Source organism: Lutjanus erythropterus, chromosome 17 (assembly GCF_056507025.1).
Source record: "Lutjanus erythropterus isolate fLutEry1 chromosome 17, fLutEry1.hap2, whole genome shotgun sequence".
Lineage (NCBI taxonomy): Eukaryota > Metazoa > Chordata > Actinopteri > Lutjaniformes > Lutjanidae > Lutjanus > Lutjanus erythropterus.
Genome location: NC_139333.1, coordinates 11,470,564 through 11,492,775, shown reverse-complemented (window position 1 = coordinate 11,492,775; position 22,212 = coordinate 11,470,564). Strand labels below are relative to the sequence as shown.

Below are 22,212 nucleotides of genomic sequence, written 5' to 3'. Positions count from 1 at the left end.
AAATCCTCCACTGCCTGTTCTCCCACCTCCCTTTACAACCTCTATAACACAGAAATATCACATTGTTGTAATTTCTATTTTCATTTTTATGTGTGGACGTTTGAACTTTCAGGGCCTGTTGTATCCCGCGCCGAGCTCACAAGATGATGACAGACGCTGGGGTTTAACATGGAGCTGCTGGGTGCAGGAATGGGGATGTAGATACGATCCCCCATTAGCTGTGGCGCCATGCTGCTCCGCAACATTACCACGGCACTAAAATTTTATTTGAGCAGCCCGCTCACTCAGGTTGATCAAGAGGAGAAGGAGGAGGGGGGGAGAAAGCGGGATGGAAAGCCTCAGAGTGAGTGTGTTTAGGTGCAAGTGTGTGTGCATGCACTTGTTATATTTTTGTGAACAATAAACCCACTTCCTCCATGTATACCTGTCACCCCTGAGCACAATCACTGAAACACCCCCATTTGCTGCGTGTCAGGAGCAGACTGCATTACCACGGATGTAAAAATTCATCTGGGGAAGAGGCCACTTGTTGCTGGAGATGACGATAGCCGGCTGGTGCACAGTGGAGAAGGGGAAGAGAGACAGAGGGGGGAGGAGGGTAGGAGAGCTGGAATAATTTCATCCAAGTAAGATGGATGTTTTAATGCATCTGCTTTGTGTAAAGTCCTCCACAACATGCCACATAAACATATCTGTCTTTATAGACGTGCCCGCCGGGATGATATTGGAGGAGAGAGGAGGTGAGGAGTTGTCAGTTGTGTAGGGGGAGGCAGGGAGGCAGTGTGTGTGTGTGTGTGTGTGTGTGTGTGTGTGTGTGTAGGGAGCCTGTGTGAAGGCTCATTTATGTCCCCTTTATGCACAAAAATAGATATATCCTTTTCAAACAATGTAATCATCACTGACCACATACTTCCATGTTTTCTTTATGTTAGCATGGATGTTAAGTAATACGTCCACTAGAGGGCACCATTCAGGGTCAAAAGATATGCCAAAAAAGAAGCAGGGGAAAAGTCAAAATTCTCTGACAGCAACAAACATGGTGGTGCTGCTGAGGTGGAGGCTGTAATAATGTACCTCTTTAAAAAGAAGCAAAAGTGGAGGCAGTGTTGCAGACAGCAACCATTATTGCAGCCATTAAATATGCTGAGACGTGCATGTAGAATTCTGTTTACTAACTAATTAATGACAAATAGTTTAGGATTAAAACTTCTTTGTCATGTTCTATGATCTTATCTCACTTGAACAATTGGACACACTGCTAGAATGCCCCCATGACAACTAGAGGTACTGCTTCACTTCGTCCATGTCTGCAAGCTTTCAGAAAACATGGACAAAAAATGACAAAATAATTGTAGAGCATCGACAGAAGACTCCGTCCACTTTCCTCTTCTTATCCATGATTGTGTCATGGTGGCAGCAGGTTGAGTGGCATATTCCAGACGTCCTTCTCCCCAGCAATCTTTTCCAGATCCTCCTGGGGCATCCCAACATGTTCCCAGGCCAGATGGGAAATGTTATCCCTCCGGCAAGTTGTGGATCTACCTCGGGGTTTCCTCCCAGTTTGATCTGTCTGGAAAGCATCCACCTCAGGTGGCTCCTTTCAACATGAAGGAACGGAGACTCCACTTATAACTCCTTCCGGATGTCTGAGCTCCTCACCCTATCCCTAAGGCGGAACCTAGCCACCTAGAGGTAATTCGTTTCGGCCGCTAATATTTGCAGTCTCATTCTTTTTGTCATTACCCAAAGCTCATGACCATAGGTAAGGGTTGGAAAGTAGATCAACTCAGCTCCCTCTTCACCACAACAGTCCAGCGCAACATCCACATTACTGTTGATGCCACACCAAGCTACCTGTCGAACTCACGCTCGTCATCCTCTAGTCACTCATGAGCAAAACTCTGAGATACTTGAACTCCTTTGCTTGGACTTGAGGCAGCAACTTACTCCCCACCCAGGGGGAGAAATCCACCATTTTTCCAGCAGAGAACCATGGTCTCAGACTTGGAGGTGGTGTCCCTCACTGCAGCCTCTTCAGTCTCAACTACAAACCACCCCAGTACATGCTGAAGGTCCTAAGAAACAAGTAGAACTATGTCATCTGTACAAAGCAGACAATTTTGTGGTTCCTAAACTGGACACTATCTTTTCCCTGGCTGCACGTAGAGCTCTCTTCATGAATATCAGAAACAGGATCGAGGACAAGGGACAAATGTAGCAGAGTCCAACACCAACTGGAAACAAATAATCACCACCTTAACACAGTGGAGGCGTTTGTGTATCCCTGTGATCCTGGGACCTCAGGCAAGGGCAGGGTACCGACACCTGGCAGTGCAGACTGGTCCTCAGGATGTGGAGCATCACCACATGAAGTACATGCGTTATGTGCTAATCATGTGTGGTCCATTTCAGTTCTTTCACTTTCAGTAGCCTAATACACTGCATCAAACTGTGAGAGTCATCCTCAGGACTTTGGGTTGGTTATGCAGTACAGGTGTTGTTTTAAACTCTCTAAAGAACCAAAAGCTTTTAGTCCCAGAAACTGCTTTTCAATAAACTAAAAGGTTCCTCCAGGCCACTCTTGTCTGCATTTCTACCCCAGCTTAAAGATCCGTTGTTTTTGTCCACTGACGTTTGAAAAAACGACGTCTGCTATACAGTGATAATGTTGGACGTTGTCAGACTACCTGTTGTATGCTTTCTTTGTGTTAATGTGTTCAAGCACAATGAACAAAAAACTAATGGGTTTGCAGCTGCAGATTTTTTAAAATGCTGGCTGAAATAAAATGGTGCAAGTACTTGACCAATCAGAAATGTTCAACGATGCAAGCTTCAACCCCCAAGTTCTTATATGTTTGGATAGTACTACCCCTCGAGCAGGGACTTTTTTGGGGGGGTGTCCTCCAAAGGTTCTAGTCCCTGCAGTGGAAACACAGCGTAATCGTTTTCACACAAAGTGTTTTGAGACTAACTTGTGAGTCTAGTGACTCCCTAACAAGTGTCTGCAAAGTTAGACGTAAGTCAGCGTTTTTGGTGGACAACTTAGCAGTTTAATGTGGAAGTGACATGGAAAAGCCAAAGCGAATAAAAATGCTGTATCGTTGAGGACAAAAGGAGGTTTCAGGAAAAATGTATTGACTCTGACGTCGTCAGACCTCAGGGTACAGATAAAGTGATCTGCCTTATGTGCAAGCATGTGAATTTGGTGCTCAAAGAATTTAATGTTAACGCCATTATGAGACCGCAAATCCTATGACAGGTTCATAGGTTTTCCTTCGCAGCCCTCAATCATATGCTGACTCCCTAAATTGGCACTCACTCATCAAAACTCCTGTCATAAGTCAGTTATTTGTACCTTTTCTGCTTCTCAGTATATTCAAAAACCATCAAAATGATTTCAATTTTAACTGGTAGATGGATTAGCTCTGGGCTGATGAAACCAAACCGCAATTAAGGGGTTTTCTTCGAACCACATTTGGTCAAAATAAATCCAAACACAGAGCAATCATGATTATAGTAACTATGAACCCATAAACTATCCCATTTCCCCCCAAATGTGACTCACTTCCCTTTCATCAGCTCAGTACATCCTCTGAACTTTTCCACTCATCCCTCAGCCACTGGTATTGCCACATTCACTCAGTCCCATGATCAACAGAGGGTGCATACACAAGCTATTGTTGTTGTTGGGGAAGACGGCCTAGTCGATGAAGGAGCTTTGTCAGCGGACTACAATGCACCCATACTTCCTGGTACTACACCTGCAGCAGCATCAGTTTACAGTTGCATTACTGCAACTGCACCCGTACTGACCTCTATGATACTGATAGTGAGCTAAATGTCTGAGGGTTTTCCCTCTTCAGCATTAAGCTTGCAAAGCTTTTGACTTTCTCTAGCTGATTGATTTTTATGGTGATCTCAATCTGGAAATTCAACCATTAGACCTTCTGTATTTGTAACTATTTTTAAAATAGTATTTTTTAAAGACAGGGCTCAACAATAAGGATTGCGTGACTGCATGGGGCAATTTAAATGCCACATTGGCTTAGTAAATCTAACAACTTACTTGCCCAGGTGATAAGGCAAGTGATAAAAAAGAATAAAACACTTTTTATTTTCCAGAGCTGAGTGGGCCATTTTGCTTCCTCCCCATTTCTGTTGAGTGTTGCGCATGTGCAGTACCGATCAGGCACTCGTGAGAATATAGCCGTGGGTAAAGACAAAGTTTATGAGCTTAAGTGCAAACGACCATTTCAATTATACAGAAAAACAAGAATAGTAAAGTGGTATCAGAGGATGTGGACGGTTTGAAAGCAATGCAAGTAAAACAGGGTTGCTTTTCAAAAACATTTCACGTTTCTGTAAAACATTTCTGAGTGCCATGACAAGAGCTGCACTTCACTTGCATGGCAGCTAAGATTAAACATGACAATCAACTTTGTTTTTTGTTGATATTTGATAAATGCTAATAAATAAAACAATTTGTGTAGGGGCAAGTAAGGACTAACTAGCTGTAACTAGCACTCGAAATTAAGGTTTGTCTCATTCTTCCAGAGACAATAATAAGAGCACCTGTGACACAAAGATACAGTGTTTGGGACAATTCTGGGACCGTGTAAAAACTGAATCATTTCAAATGAAAATATTACGTGTATGTGTCATGGAAGATATATCATTTTGATGGGTAGGTATTCAAATAAGGGAAATTTGAGGTAGCACACCCTCAACAATACGCTTCCTGGACGCTTGCACATAAATAGGTTTGTATTTGCCCTGCAGTTTGCAGTGATGGATTTATTGATTAAATGGTTTGTAATAAACAAGTAAAGGAAGTAGTAAGAATTGACTTTGGGCAAGTTGGTCTCTGACACCCTTGAAAAACAGATAGTAATATTGAACCCTGAAAGCAAGTGAGTTGATTCCAAGTCCCTGAGGATCTTGTTGCAGGTTGATTGTATAAGTCTGTTCATCTAAAAATCACAGGGATAATAAAATCCTGTGTTGTCTGGGTGCCTTAAAGCTCAGCAGCTTCATCCTTTGCAAATTTCACACTTACAAGGCATGACACTTTCACTCTTTTTCACATGATTCACAAGAGTGAAGGGACAGAACGCCTCAAACAGTTGATGTCTGGGCCTTGTTGTGGTGAAGCGCCTGATATTCTGGTGATGTTTAGATTTACGGACCACATCTGCGTACGTTTAATCGCAGTCAACCTCAAGCTTTGAAGAGAGATTTTTGGATCAGACTGGAGGCCAAAAAGCAAAAAGAAAGGAAAGATAGTGTTAGTAACGGCAAATAGATGGGAAGGCCGGAGTGGAAGTGAGTCGGCCCTTCTGTGGCTCGAACTGATTGGATCAGCGTTGAGTTGACCCCTGACCTCCCAGCTGGACCAGAAAACGGGTCCTCTGACACACACTTCCCTTTTCTTCTCCCAGGCAACAGCCACTGTGGAGATCACATGACTCTCCGGGCCGGCCATTGCCAGGCCGCGTGATGCTGCTGCAGATGTGGGGAGAAAAAAAAATTATAAAAGGAAGAAAAGAAGTTTTTAGTGAAAGATTGGAAGGGGAACAAGGGCTAGGGGGTGACATGGAGAACAAGCGAACGCGTCAGCAGACAGTGAGGAGGGGAGGGGGGTCACAAAGCTAGCTTTGTTTCGGCTCTGGCTGCTGCATTAGCAGCTGCAATAAAGAAAAAAGCTCAGAGAGAAGAGGATGGATGGACGATGGCATGGAGGGGTGAATGGCCTGGCATGACGTTTAAGAGATGTCTCTGTTTGTCACTTCAGTACACTGTGGTTTAATGCTGCTTCATAGAATATGCATACACGCCATAACTCATAGACAGACATGAAGACCTACATGGCAGACTCAAGATAAAGGCACCACTGTGCGTCGAGTGATGTAACACTCTTTTATGACTGATATGCATTACAATATGAGAGGAAAGATGAAAGAATTTAGTGCCTTGGCAAGAAGTCACATCCCAGGATTCTTTGCTGTCTTAGCTCACCCTTTTGTGGCTGTCTCAGTTATGCAGCTATGCTCACCTATGGGGCCACTGGGCCTCTATAAACCTGAAGAAGTGCAATGGTGTGTGTTTCTGTGCAGGCTCCTGTGTGTGTGTGTGTGTGTGTGTGTGTGTGTGTGTGTGTGTGTGTGTGTGTGTGTGTGTGTGTGTGTGTGTGTGCGTGCGGTGTACTTGCCTCTGGGGCAAACAACGTCCGTTCTCCAAAAATCACATGACCATGTAAACTTGCAGAAAGCGGCACCATCTTTAGGTGCAGTGGCACCTTGAAGTGTTTTCCATTTGCCAAAGAGGAGCTGGCCTCAAATTGGAACCAGAAACAGGTTTAGCGTCTGATTCTTAACCTATCGCAGCTGTGTCACACACACACACACACATACACACACAAATATCAGGGGTCCACATACACACACATGCAGCAGGGTTAAGAGTGAGCAACTGTATTACACCACAGCAAATGAGAAGCATCACATCTACAGAGTAAATCTCAAACATTTGTCCACGTTTATCAATACCGCCATATGTGTTCGACATCATGACGGGCTTAAAAGCTTGTTGGAAACACGCATGCCAAATGCTCTAAAGGACAAGTATTGTCTTTTCTGCAGCTGCTGTGTTTTTGTAATGAATATTACAGATGTTTCCTGCGTAAATGAGTTTACTGCATAATGACATTTCTGCAAACAGCTTAGAAGATGATATTATTTCAATACTTTTACACTCCCAAATACAAAGAATGTGTTCTGCTCAAGAAACAAGTACGTTTTAATCCCGTGAGACTTAACTGTGTTCCAACAGGTGCTACTTATGTATATAAGCCACACTATGTGAAGGAATCCAGGAGTGAAAATCACCTGACACCTCTGATAGTATCTCATCGAGGTGTGTTTATCCAACACAAGCAGAGTGTGGAGCAGAGGGGGTCCGGGCCGGCCAGGGGTTGAGCTGTAAACTGGCCTTGTTTAGGATCGTTCTAATGAGGAGGGAAGGGTCGCATTTCAGGCTGCAGGCGATGGTTTGAGCAGAATTGTCCTTCATCAGAGCTGAAGTAGATGGATGAGTGAGTGTATGGACGGCAACTATTTAACTGTTGGAGCAGTTTGTATGTGCAGCTGAAACTTTGGTTGACAGACGAGGACCAGGGGCATCACAACTATGACAGGAAGTAAACCACAGAGTTTCCATGAGGTCTCTCTGAAGAATTTAGACACGTTTCCAACTTAAAGGGACAGTTCACCCCCAAAATCAAAACTACACATTTTTCCTCTTACCTGCAGAGCCTATTTATCCATCTGAATCTCACCAAAGCTAGAACTGTCTTGGCCATTCGTAAGCTACCCAGTGACAAGTGACATGTTGTCATGGATACAGGCAGTCTTGTGTACATTTTAAACACAGATAGAGGCACGACAGGATGAGTATCGATTGAAGAATCAAGTTTGCATTTCTAGTTAGGATTTTCTAAGTTAAGATTTGAAGTCCGAGATAGGACACAGTCATGAGTCCAGGAATTGCTTCTTTAATAGAAAAATAGGAATTTTCCTTTTAAGATAGGACAAACACTTAGTATGTCTTTTTTTCTGTAATGAGGCCCCTGGTCTTGCCAAGTTTTGGAGATATGTGGAGGGATGTAACAATATATTGATTTAATTAATTTAATTTAATTAATTTTAAATGTCTCAATACCATACTGGATTGTGACTGTATTTACTCAGATATTACATGGTTAATTATTTTATTATTTCTTTTAACTTTATAATAGGACTGCTCTATACTGCTGCATTGTTTTTGTTTTGCAGTTGCATGTAATTTAAGCATTCATTTTAACACGTTTTGGTCATGGCTGGCTACTTTTATTTTATTTTATCAAAGAAAAAAGCAAAAGCACTATAAGTTAAAAGGAAAAATTAATAAAACAAACTGTTGTAATACACACACACACACACACACACACACACATATATATATAATATATATATCAGATTTATTATTTAATAAATGACATATATGTATATATATATATATAATAAAGGACTCAAGTTGTAACTGTGTTTTTTTAATTTTATAATACACATCATATCATGGACTTTTTTAAAATCAAAAGTAATTTAATAATGACACTAGATGGCACCCAGCTTGTGGTGCTCAAAACACACACACAAAAAAAAACAAAAAAACAAAAAACAAAACAACAACAACAACAAAAAAACATTTGAAAAAACTCAACAGTGATGTCTCATTCTAGAAATCATGATGCAGTTACTCAAGATAATCCACAGACCTTGTTATGAACCGTCTCATTGCTTTTGGGAGATGTTCTACCAGAAATCCCTTCTTTGGAGGGGAAAAAATCATGCTTTGGATTTAAACAGCAAGATTTTTGCCACAAAGCCCTGAATATTAACTTTACCCATGCGCAACTACAACCACCAACTGTCACCATGCAGAAGGAAGCGAGCATCTACTCATGGATGAGAGGCTTGTAACAGCATGGTATGAACACATTAATGGTGTCCTTCTTGGACAAGCTGTGACATTAGCACCCCTGAGCTAACTAGAATGGCGATACTGTTGGCAGATGCAGAAAGAAAACAGTTTCTACATGAAACTGACTGAAAAAGGTCTGTGGATTTTGTCTTGAGTTTTTCAGATGTTTTTTTTTTTTTTTTGTTTTTGGTGCTTTGAGCACCACAAACTCAGTGCCATTATATTCTAGAAAAGGCAGACATCTCTGCAAAATCATCTAAATATATATAATATATATTGAAAATATGTGTTGTTGGATTTTGGTGTGAACTATTCCTTTAAAGAAGTTATTCTCTTGGATAAAAAGCAGAAAGGAGCTTTTTAAATCTGTTTTAAAGTGACAAAAATGTGTTGCATAAGCTACTGCATGTTACGTATTCCTTCTTCTAAAAAACAAAAACAAACAAACAAACAAACAAAAAAATTCCAACTACAGGAACAAAAATGTGTGCAGAGAAAAACAGGCTGAAAAAGTCAGGGGCTGTTTTATAAGATGGGACAAAAGGCCTCGAATTGTTCAAAAGGTTGTGACGATATTATTGGTTGAAAAAAAAAAAAAAAACAAGCACTTGATTTTCCTTGAAGTTACAGAAATAGGATTGTGAAATAAAATTTCACAAAACAGTTATGTAATTTTGTAAAAAAAAAAAAAAAAAAAAAAAAAAAAAGAAGAAAACAGTGCATGTATATGTTTTGAAATTTAAAATAAAAGGTGGTTGTATAATAATAGGTGGTAGTTTAAATGAGAATATAACATACATATAACAAGATAAATATGAATAAAATTTGGTGCAATGAGATGAAACAAATCCTTTGTCTTTGAGCCTCAGATAAAAATGTAAAACAAGGTTTGAATATATAGACTAACTGCAAAACCCACAATGCAACAGTAGACCATTATAGAGACAAATAAAGGTCACGTTCCTGAGTGGGTGGGGTCTGCCGTAACCCTCCCACTTCCCTTTCCCATAAATCCTTTCAAAGGCGAAGCCAAAACCAAACTGGAAGGATTTATGTTTGTATTGTTGCTTTTGGTCTTGAGAATAGTTTCTATTTTTCAACACTGTGATGAGGGCAGCGATGGTTTGGAAAAGTCGTAATAGAATTACTTAGCTTGAGCTTTGGTGAGTTTGTTTAAGTGGATTTGCCTGTTGGGGCCGGTAATGCATATTTCTTGTTGTTAGATGGAAACGTCTGATGTCATGGGCCACTGACCTCCAAAATATGTTGTATATACTCGGGAAGAAGTTAGATTTTTGTTGTGAGCCTGTTGTGCCATCAGGGCATTTTGGTTATTAGGGTGTTTTTGGTCTGTGTTTGTCAGCAATAATTCACATGATGTTTTGTTGAAAAATCAAATCAGGAACATGAAACATTGCATCTGGAGAGGGCTGTTGTGGATTTGCTTGATTTAACAATTATATACTGAAAATATAATACAAATGAGAAAAACTGTATTTACCATAAGAAAGTTTTGACATTTCCACTATGTTGTTTCTGACTTCATTAAGATTTTAAATGGCATTCATTTGAAACATGTTGTTTTTCCAGTCTTGTCTTTATACACTGTAAAAATAAATTGTTTCAACTAAAAGAAGTTAGTGTTGGTGAAGTTAGGCCCCCCTTCAAATTTTAAGTTGACTGAATTTGAAAAGAGTTTAGGTGACTGATATAACATGTTCATTAATCTTAAGATATTAAGTTGAACTAACAACTCTTCAGTCACACTTTAAAACACAACAAATAAATTTGATTTCCTTTTACGTTTTCTCAGTTTGAAGAGTCAGTTCATCATTTTGCACAAAGAACTCACAGCTGCAGCTGCTCCTGTTGGAACTATGGTGGTTCGAGCATTGGCACAAAAACAACATGTAAAACTGCACCTAATTAATTTATTACATTTTAAGTATAAGAGGATAGGGACTGAATTCCTCATGGTGCGCAGTGTTTTCACAATTGTGAAAACAAGCAACCTTGACTAAAGTGTAGTAGAGACACAGCAAGTTTCATCATTAATGTTTTCTATTTCATAATAAGGGTCTCAGGAGGGTTTTAACTCCCAAACACTGCATGCTGGGAAGTCTGCTAGTGGTCTGATCATATTTCTTTGAAAACGAATTGACTGAACTCAGTATGGAACATTGATTCAACTCATCATTCAAGTCATAAGCCTTCAAGTGAGAAGAACTTGAGGTAATCTGAAAATAATGCTACAAGTTTTAAGTTTAATTAACTTGAATAAATAAAACTTGCACATTTAAGTTGTTAATGAGAAAATATTAGGTGATGCCACTGAATTCCTGTATGTTTTTTACAGTGTAGAGAGAAAACGAGTAAACCCGTGCAGACTAATTACAGCAGTTATTCTAATATAAGCTGCTGTAGGCTGAATTTCCACCGAATTGAAATAAATTGAAAGAAACCTGTTCCTCATTTTGCAAGAGACCCCCTGGACCCGCCCTTCGGGGCGCCTGGAGGTCCCCGCACCCCAATTTGGGTATCCCCCTCCTCCCCCTTTCTCTCTGCAGAACCCCCAAGGCTCTCGGCCCCGCTTCTGTCCTGGACGCGGTGATGCAGGGGTTAACGTGGTGACGTGGTGCTCCTGAAGCGGTGACCCACGGGGGCAGCCGGTGGGGGCTGCAGGGGGAGAAGATAGAGGAGAAAGCCGAGGCTGATGAGGTCCCGTTTGGGAAAGAAGAAGGGAAGAAGACTCCCAACAATCGCCGCATTTCTGCAATTATCTCCAAATTGCAGCTTCTTCCGCGTTCATCTCCAACCGGCGGCTCGTTTGTTTTTACGCATTTTCAGTAAAACGCGACTGGAAACTGTGTTTGTGTGTATGTCTGTGTGTTTTTAGTGCACGATTGTTTGCAATCATGTCTTTGTCTTTTTTAGCGACACGCCGAAGAAGTCTGAGCTCGACCGGGAGATAAATTCACTTTTATGCACAAACTCGTCCGGACTGTTTGGACTTGATCAGAGGCTGCGGGGCAGAAAACGCACAGAAATTCCGTGGACTCTTTTTAACGCCTGCTTAATGTTTATAGCGCTCTTAGAATTAAACCCGTGTGTGCGTGCATGGCCGTGTTTGCCCGGCCGGTCATCTTCAGAACTATATGCCAGAAACTCGGGAGAGCAGCTATAGCTGGCACTGATGTAGGTGCAGTTTTAAAAAGGTGGGTAAACTGTGACCTCAAGGCGGTAATTAGGATTATCATTCGGCAACAACCGCCACAACAAACACATATCAACTGGATTTCCAGAGAAGAGTGATTGCGAAGTATTCCAAATAAAATAAAAGGCAGTTTGGTGTGGCCTGCCTGCCCCCGCTGCATAGACAGAGGAACCATTCACTTTGTCACAACTTTTGGTGCAAATCTCATCAGAAAGATGCATGTGGAAGGAGTGATAGGCCTCCGTTCCTCCTCCTCCACCTCCATCAACACAATCACAAATGCAAACAAAACAACACTGGTCAGAAAAAAAAAGGTGTGGGTGTGGGTGTCCTGGTGCGTAAATGTGTCTGAATTCAGCCTACTTCTGGTCCATATCTTTGTTGGTGGGGATGGAAGTGGGTGTATTCCTGATGTGTAACTCACAAGCATGCTTCATGATGTCCCTTTGCCCCCTCCCCTGATTAAAAAAACAGAAAATGCAAGAAAGCTTCCTTCTACTCTCCTAGACAAGACGACACACACAGAGTGAGTGCATGGGAAAAGAGAAGGAGAGAGAGTTTCTCCATCAATTTTCTGTTTAATGTCAGCGCTCCGGCTCCATTGTGGGAGAGAGAGGACGCGTCATCCACACATAAATTTGCTGTTATACAGCCTCATGGAGACGCACATCTACAGGATCCGGTGCTTGTAGTCGGGAAAACCCCCTCGGTGGATAAATTCAGCAGAGAGCTAACGTGTAAGGAAGCGGTAGGAGCGCTATTTAAGTCATTTGAATGCGCTCTGGTTTGGATAAAGCGTGTAGGAGCAGGAATCATTTTTTCTTCCGAGTTGACAAGTTTTTGGAAAGAAGAAAGACTCGTTTTTGTTGTTGATTTTTCAGTTTATATCCATAAATACAATTATGCGCTATATGGAGACGGGCGTTTTATAGGTAGGTGCTGTATTTTGTATTATGTGTATCACTGTCTGTATAATTTATCCAGCAAGAACTTAGAAATAATCATTCGTTGTATTTTCACGGAGTTTTGACTGTTGTGGTTTACTATATCTGGATTTTGGGAAATGGCTAAAAAGCCCTGAAGAGTTTTAATGCCAGACGTACAGTATTTTAAGTGCTGGCTCCAATATATTCCCAAGAAAAATGTGTTTGTTTGTTTATTTATTTATTTTTAAATTTACACATGCGTGATCGAGCGGCTTGGGACACTTGTATTTTACGTCCAAAACACGCGAAAAAGTTTGCGTAATCCGTTTTTTTACGCCTCCAACAACTTTAAAACATTTAATCGCGTAGATTTTTGTATTTAAATCTAAAATTTGTACGGACAATATACAGTACACATGCAGCAGATAAACCAAAACCATGTTTTTGAGCGAAAAATCTCAATTATCTTTCTCGAACACTGAGTGTGCAGTTCATGTAAGAAGGTTTATCAGTCGGGGCCTCTCGGGGGGCATGTGCCAATATGGCGTGCACGCAAACACACACACACACACACACACACACACACACACACACACACACACACACGCGGTGTATGAACCATGTAAAGTGAAGTTCCCTTTAGTTGATCGGCTCCGCAGTTGGGTGTTACAGTTTGCCAGGCTTACTTAAGTTACACGGTAACGTTGTATAAGGATACTGAGTTGCTGTTGACACACACACACATAACAACACCGCTGGCCATGTAGCTGATTCTGATTTCTGTCTCAGTTTGAAAAAGTGACACATAAATATAATGTAGTTGATAGATATGGTTTGAAGGAGTATGTTACAGCATCCCCAACGTACAACAGATCGATTATTTATCATATTGCTTTTACAGAAACAGGTCAAAATCTTTACTTATTTAAAGTTTATCGCATTTCTCTGATTTATGAATAACTGTTGTCAAGTCAGATATAATGCTCACACCAATACAAAGTTTAGTGATTTGTGCATCTGAATCTCACACACAAGTACTTTAGCTGCAGAAAAGAAAATTAACTTCTTTGTGTTACTGTTACGTTACAGTGTAGTCTGCTTTACCTCTTAGTGTCATTGCTCAATCACACTTTTTGTGAGTTTCGGTCTATTTTATTTTATTTTATTTTATTTTATCTTATTTTAGGGACAACACACACTAAGAATCAGCTAAAAAGCTATAGTAAATTTTATTGGTGTAGTCTGATGGTGTACAAAACCAAGCAAGTGGGAGATACAATCAGTAAAAACATCGTTAAATATCAGAATATTTAACTGTATTATAATATACAGTAGTTTTACTGTGTGCAGATAAAACAAAATTGTATAATCCTTGATTATACAGTGGTTATTATTGGACACATGACTGGTTTATAGTTCAGTCATAACTGCAGTTGGATTTTTTTTTCTCGTGAGAGTTTAACTCTGTCTGTTTATTCATTTCCAAATGTTTCTGGTTCAGATGATCAACCAGTAAAAACAGCAAACCACTGGTGCCTCTGACGCGCAGCGTTAAATCCAAAATGAAATCGTTTTTGGGTGGGTTTTCTTTCTGAGAGAAGATCCAGGCACAGAGATGTGTTCTGACTAGGTGCTTTGAGTGCATCTTAACCAATAATACGGTCAAAAACAAGTCTGCAAGAGGACGGCGATGACTAAATATTAAAAATTCTCAGAAAGTCGATTTCTGGTTCCCTTTATGAGTTACTCTTTAAATTATGAGTCATGCAAAGGCGTTTGTTGCAAAATAAGTCTTTGTTTTTGCTGAAAGAATCAATTGGCTCCCTTGAAATTTTGAGTGATGAATTGCAGATGGTCAGCTGACCTCCTGACCTCATGGCCCATGCTGGAGATGCTCAGTATATTACGCTTTTAACATTTGCTTTGAGATGTTCCAATTCAACAATACGTGTTTTATGATCTTGGTGCTTGGAACAACCAGAAAAACAAAGTCTTTTATTTTCATGACAGTGTGCATGTGCGTGTTTCTTTTTTTTTCCTGCCACAAAAAAAAAGAAAAAAAAAAAAGGAAATTTCGGATGACAAATACACAAAATGAGGTGGCACTGACACGATATGTTCAATCCCATATATTTCCGTGCGTAATATCAACATTTCGCTGGCTGTTAAGATTCAATTCTCCTCCCTGTCTGAATATAAACTACACATAAAGCTTACAGTGACGGCACGATATGGCTGTTTATGTTCAAATGGTAATGATAATTAAAGCCTCCACCTGCATGTTTTTGATGGCCTATAAATAGATGCTGGTGGTGCTTTCATCTCATCCATACAGGCCTGGTAGTGGTTACAGCCGGATATATGGGTCTGTGACAGCTACTAATTTGGTGCTTCCATCACCATCATCATCGCCATCATCTTCTTCTTGTTCTGACTGCACCATCATGCTCTTGATCTGAAGGTGTCTGAAGACATAAGCCTCGTAATTCAAGTCGTTTAAAGCGTTTGGATCGAGAAGTATAGAACATTTGTTGTCGTTTTTATCTTTCATGCCAAGCATTGCGCATAGCGTGGCCCTATGTGAGGCCAGACTATCTGTCAGGATGATCAGGAATAACAGCATTTGTCCTGCGCACACAGAGAAGAAAAGGTCACGTTGTTTGTGTCCAGTCAACTCCCGACTCCATCACGTCCTCTCCTTCTTCTTCTTGAGACTGATATATAAAGGGTGTTGTGGGAAAAAAGGTACCCACATAACTGCTGTTACACGCCCAGAGCGCACAGAGCAGCCTTGTTTTTCATAAAGCTTGGCATGCAGCGCTACATTTCGCATGCTTTTCTGCTCTAATATGGCTCTATTGTCTCATGGGGTTGCACCACCTTTAGATGGCCGGGGCGTCTCCCTGGTGGACCGTCCTGTTTTGGAAATTCGCATCATTAAAGGGCTATCAGAAATATCTGCTGAGAATAAGATGGTTGCCCTGTATGGAGGGGCCTCCCGTGGAGACAGCTCTCCATTTGGACCTCATTTAAAAACCAGCCTCGCCAATGTGTTTCCCGTTGACTGTGAATTATGCTTTTTTTTTCATGTGGTCCTATTTAGACGTCCAAAAGTTTATTCAATTAATGCTGGGGCAGCAGTGGAGGGTGTAGCACCCACTTTAAATGCACTTCATCCGCTTTTTAATGTGCGGAAAATAGCTTATTCACCTTTTTTTTTACGGAGGTGTAACTCCTCATGAGGTGAAGTTGCAGTGGGGTTCATACACAGTGAAAATCATAGAGAAATTAAGTCGACTCAACTAATCTTTTGTCATTAACTTAACGTAAATATACACATTTTATTGATTCAGGTTAATTAAACTTAAATTTTCTAGTATTTATTTTCATAACACTTCAGAACTTATAAACAAGTTCTTCTAAATTGAAGTCTTTTTCCAAAGAAACACGATCAACATATTAGCAGACTTCCCAACATGCACTGTTTGAGAGTTAAAACTTTCCTGAGACCCCCCTTTTAATAGTTAGAAGAAAACATATATGATGAAAACACTTTTGCTTGTAAGGTTAGTCGGTGTGACTACAGAGTTGTTGGTTCAACTTAATATCTTAAGTTTATTTAACATGTTGTCTCAAGTACAACTGAAATAATACCAAGTTTAATTGACTAGAAAAGTTTTTTTTTTTTTGACTTGATACAAAATTACAACAACTTGTCTTTCCAAATTCAGTCAACTTAAAATTTTAAGTCAACCCAGACACTGACTCTTAAAAAAAAAAAAAGATAAAACAAAAATTTTTTGACAGTTTATTTACAAATGCAACACTGAACTGACTCATGTCAGGTTGCACAAAAATATGGTTTTACGTAGTTGTGTAGGTGGAAATAAAAGCATCAAAATCCTAAAATAACGTACAAATAACACGTTCATGCTTAATTTATTTGTTGATTTATTTCATTTTCTATTCATTCGGTTGTGACACACACCGTGCACATGTCTCCAGAGCCTGGGAGAAACTGCCTTGGCTGGCCGGGCTGGACGAGCAGAAAAGCTGGGATGTGTGGCTCCTCGCTGCGGAGGAAGAGTCTCACACACCGGTCTAGTGTGAGAGGAAGAAAAGGGGGGAGAAAAAAAAGGGGAAGAGACGAAGACGGAAGCGAAGAAGGGAAGGTGGAAAGTGTCAGTCAGGAACGCTTCGTTGCTCGAGGACAATCCGCGCGCAGGACCGGTCTGTTTCAAGAGCAATCAGTCAATCCGCATTAATTATCCGCGCGCCCCCCCACCGTATAGGGTAGCTCGCGCTGCTGGCACGCGGACCAGAGGAGGCTGCTTGTGTGTGTGTGTGTGTGTGTGTGTGTGTGTGTGTGTGTGTGTGTGTGTGTGTGGATGAGCGTGAGTGTTGGTGAGAGAGAGAAAGCATAACACACACGCACGCACACACACACACACACACACACACACACTCACCCAACCCCCACCTTTTAAGTGAAAAAGAACCAATAAAAATCAAGCTATAAAAGGCTTTTCCTTGTCACTAAATAAATTAAATGCAGATTTCTGTTTTAAGTGCCGGACCCCTTTTGTGAGCTGCGGAACAGGATTCTTTATTGTCCCTCTGTCATTAGTGCTGAGGGCAACACTGCTGGGCGAGAGAACAGGGAAACGAAGTCATTTCAAAATAAATATTTATGCAGTTAGGCTACTCTATAGGATATCGACATATCCTGGCATTTGTTTTCTAATATGTCCTAGTTGGGATCAGGGAAGGTGACAGAAATAATTCTCCTAAGTTATTGTAATGGCTGATACAAAATCCTGGAAACATATGTATATATTAAAATCAATATTTTCTACAATATTGCTAGTCAGTGAATTGAAAATTGGTAACATCACTGCAAACTTGTTGGTTAGGATAAAATAATAGTCATATTTGGATCTAAATTGTTTGGTTGTCCCAGCCTACCTTTAAAAGGATCATAATTTTTTTTTCTCACTTAGGCTGCACAAATCAGTATATAGTCTATACATTCTGATGGAGGTCGAGCACCAGCTTCTTATGAGTTTCACAACTCCACAAAGGTTTATTTTTGTCGTATTAATGCTCTAAGGCATTTACGATTGTCTTGCTGGTAATAGAACACATTCGGACTATTAAAATATCGATTTTGAACAACTGAGGAAGCTTGCAGAATATTTCTGGATTTCAGCTTGTTTTATATATACATATTGTGTGTGTGTGTGTGTGTGTGTGTGTGTGTGTGTGTGTGTGTGTGTGTGTGTGTGTGCGCGGACACGTGGTGGCTGAAGCCCATTGGAGAGCAGCGCAGGGCTTTGGAATGCAGGCTGCTATGTAAATAGGAAAAGAGGGTAACGATTATCTAATTACAGACGTGATAAATCTGCTCGCTTTGGCGTTATTTGATTTGAATTATATATGTATCAATTAATTCTACCGTATAGATGAAAGTCTCCTTTTCCAAGCTATCTGCCAGCTGCAGCAGACCAGCTCGGGTCTCCTTTGTCCAGTGTGTTTTGTTGGGGGCTGGACCAAAGCAAGGGAGCAGCGAGTCTCTGTTTTAATGTAAAGGGACATCCGTTGGAACAGTCTTCATATACTTTATGAGGTGCATGTTCACTGTTGTCAGCTCTGGACAAACTCAGCTGAAAGACGTACAGGCTGGAAGGTTTTGCTTTCACGTAGCCACATGATGGAATTTTTGCTGCGTTGTTGGTTTGAAGAAAGGCACTCAAATAAACAATCACAATGATTCCCCAAAACAGACAAACTAATGCTTATAGGCAATATATATATATATACATATATATATATATATATATATATATATATATATATATATATATATATATATATATATATATATATTATTATTATGTATATTAAATAAGCCTATAAGCATTTGCTTGTCTATTTTTGTATATATGTATAGCTTGTCTGTCTATATATAATGCAAAAAGTAATGAGACATTAAGTTATTGGTATTGTTTATTTGTACACTTTATGTAACATTAAACAAACGTTTCATCGTCAAGGAAACATATTTATTTATTATTTGGTTATTTTAATATTTTAAGAATTCATTCAATTTAATTTTAATTTTTCATGTTTTTTTCATTTTGAGATTTTTTTTTATTATAGCCTACTGAAAAAATACAAATGACTTATATCTATGGCTTCTTCTTCTGCCCCCCCACACACACTTTCAAAAACAATTAATAACCTAATTTATTATTATAACTGACCTACCGTTTATGCTGCTGCATGCAAAGCGGAAATGTCCACTTAATTATTGAACAGTTGGCAATAAAAAGTTTTAGTCGACATTTTAGGCGCAGCAGCACAATAAGAGGCGAGTCCTGACGGTCACTGTTTCAACATTTAGGAGAGAAAACTTATAATTTTGTTTGTTAACAGACCTATGGCTCTCTTTCCATCGTCTCCTTTATGGGCAGAAACTTTTCTCCCTTCGTGTTTGTAAAAAGAAGGAGCTCCCTCGCAGCAGCGCAGTTGCTGTTTTCCGGTTCTAGTTGCCGTTTCTCTCCTCCATTTTCTAAACACAAAGTTGTTATTGCACCATTCCGCGAATCTAGCCTCTACATTTAATACAACGTGTAATTTCCCCCCTTTTACCGTATTCCCTTTGATTTAGTCACTCTTGACTCTCCTTTTGCTCTGGGGCCAACGGGGTTCGCCGTGGGGGGCGCCTTGAAACCGCCCCTCCTTATCTCCTTTCATCGTTCAGCGCGGGGCCGCCTTGAAACCGCAGGGGCAGTAATTGCTTTTTTCAGGCAGCCCAGTGCGGACTGGCCAGCAGCCAATCAGAGCCTTGTTTACACTCGGTGATTGACAGCACTCTGGCAGCGTGCCAGCCAATCAGGAGCCTTGCACGGCTGAAGCCCCGAGTTTTAACCCTTTGCCTCCACGTATAAACAAACCTGGACGGGAATATTAGCCTATAGCAGCTCATATATTTCGACATGGAAACACACAAGCCCATATCCTTCCACTTTTAATTGGCTAAATTAGTGAACCGTGCGCAAGGCTAACCCCGGGGACAGTAATGCTTTCAAATTACGCAGTGATTCAATTTGCCCGTGTGTGTGAACGTGTGTGTGTGTGTGTGTGTGTGTTTGAGAGAGAGACAGAGACAGGTAAACAGACATACAGCTATAAAATAGAAAATATTGAATATACTGTTGCCTAACCCTTCTAAATCTCTCCCTAAATGCACATAAAAATAAAGAAACTTTATTAACCCTTTCTCTATAATAGACCACCTGTTTTCAAGTGTCCTGTCTAATGTTGTTAAATGACAGATTTTATACGGTATACTGATGAATTACACTATATGAGCTGATACAGAAGAAAGGCATGTTCATGTTCAAAGCACATAACCTGCACTATCAGGGTTTGACTTTAAAGGGACCACTCACCCTATAATCAAAATACATATTTTGGCCCATAGTGCTATTTATTCAGCTAGACTGTTTTGGTGTGGGTTGCAGAGTTTTGGAGAATCTTAAAATCTCAACAGAAATGTCTCTTTACAGAAATCATGATCCAGTTACTCAACATAATTCACAGACCTCTTGTGAGCATTTTCATTTAGGAACTATTTTCTTCATGAAAGAAAGTAATTACAGTAGATTCTACCATAATAAGACAGTATATGACTCTGCTCACAACAAAGTTTGTGGTTTATCTTGAGTAACTAAGTCATAATTTCTGGAAAGAGACATTGCTATTGAGATTTATCAAATGTAGTTTTGGGGCATTTGGAGCACCACAACCTGAGTGCCATCCATTGTATTACATTATATTCAAAAGAAGGCAATAAGGGATGTACCATACCAAAAACTCAAGATATAATAATACTACAATATCAAAGTCCACAATATAATATTTATTGCACTATTTGTTAACAGTGAAAATGCCCTTAATTAAAAAATCAAATCTGATGTGTAGAGTAGGAGATTTCCATTTTATTTTTTTAAGTTTGGGGCACCACAGGCAAAATGCCATTTAGCCACATTATAGTCAAGAGTTGGCAGACATCTCTACAGCCGATATCCCTAAAACTCACACCGTCAGATAAATAGCATTACGGACCAGAGAAAAATGTGTATTTTGATTTTCAGGTGAACTGTCCCTTTAAGGACGGAGCAGAGGAAGAATCAGATTTGATAAAATCCTCCTTCAGATTTAGGCCTGTACTCCCAGTATCCCAGTGGACACATTTTCTATATCAAACTCACACTTAACTTTACGCCTATTAATTATACTTCAAAAACTCCTCTTATGTGGTTGTGCATATGTGTGCAAAACGTCTTGCGCTGCAAACACAGCCTACATGACCAATAAATCAGACACAGATTCTGCAAATAAGGATTTATTTAGCAAAACACATGCAGTGGGGCGAGTGAAAAAAAGCGGATTTCCCTAAAGGAGCATCAATAAAACTATCACATCATCGCTGTCACAGAGCAAAATAACGCAACACTCAGAGCACATGCAGCATTTGAACTGAGCTGCAGTGGGATCACACAGAATAGGCTAGATGCTGTTTGCTCTCCACCAGTGATCAGAAAGTGCAGGCAGCAGCGCTGCACGGCTCCGGCTCCTCTCCGAGCTGTGCCGCCTGTCTCCTCGCATTTGCTTGTGCACGCAGTGCGCCGAGGGCTGCAAATCAAACGCCCGCCGTTTCGCTCCGCGACTCCGACGGCCTCCTCATTGGCTCGGAGCAGCAGCCAATAGCAGCGTGTGTTTACCGTCGGCGGGGGGGTGGGGGTGGGGGGGGGTAGAGGAGGAGATGGGGGGCGGGGGGGTTGTAGGAGAGGGTAGGGTAGGGCGGGGGCGGGGGTGAGGGGGGCGCCTCACGGGCACGCTTTCACATTGTCGTTCTCAAACCAATAGGCCTGCGCGTTCACCCCTCCCCGCGCACACACACCCCTCCATCCTCCTTCTCCTCCTCCTCCTCCCTCCTCCCTCCCTCCTCCTCCTCCTCCTCCTCCCGGCGTGTCTGAGTCTCCGGCTGCATGAACGAGCCTCGATTCACTACAAGCCTGAACTTCTACGATGCGTCTCTCCCATACCTCAACTGACTGCACAGCACAGTCTGCAGCAGCAGCAGCAGCAACATAGGATGTAATCAATCCCACATGTTTCACCTCTGCGACTCGGGAATTTTCACTTTGAATATTTTTCTACTTTTTCTTTCATTTCATCCTACTCGCCATACAGTGGATATAACTTACCAGTAAGTAGGAAATTAATTTATATTTGTGTTTTAGAATCTTATAGTGGTTGAGCTGGATGTCGATTTTAGTTCAAGTGCTGCATGCAGGAGAAGATGAGCTAAATTCACCGTTTTATTTAAATTGAGACGCTTCTGTTTTCCTCCAAAATACTCTGCTGTTATTCACTGTCATACCTTTAGAGAAGTACAGTAAAATGCAAGCTGATATGACTCAGTTAAACCGTACATAATAATAATAATGATAATTCAGTCATTATAATATGAGCATTAACACAACA

General features: G+C 40.7%; 1 protein-coding gene across 2 annotated transcripts in view; it reads left to right on the top strand.

Moving 5' to 3' along the window:
- Window positions 1–11,890: 11,890 nt before the first annotated feature.
- The window catches only part of bahcc1b (BAH domain and coiled-coil containing 1b), an 83,752-nt gene continuing 73,430 nt past the window's right edge, over window positions 11,891–22,212 (top strand). The window contains exon 1 of one of the 2 annotated variants that reach the window (XM_084741376.1): window positions 11,891–12,663. The gene's annotated coding sequence lies outside the window, so the exon portion shown is untranslated. Of the gene's footprint in view, window positions 12,664–21,728; window positions 21,935–22,212 lie in introns of those variants that run through there. The other variant, XM_084741375.1, reaches the window with a different exon arrangement.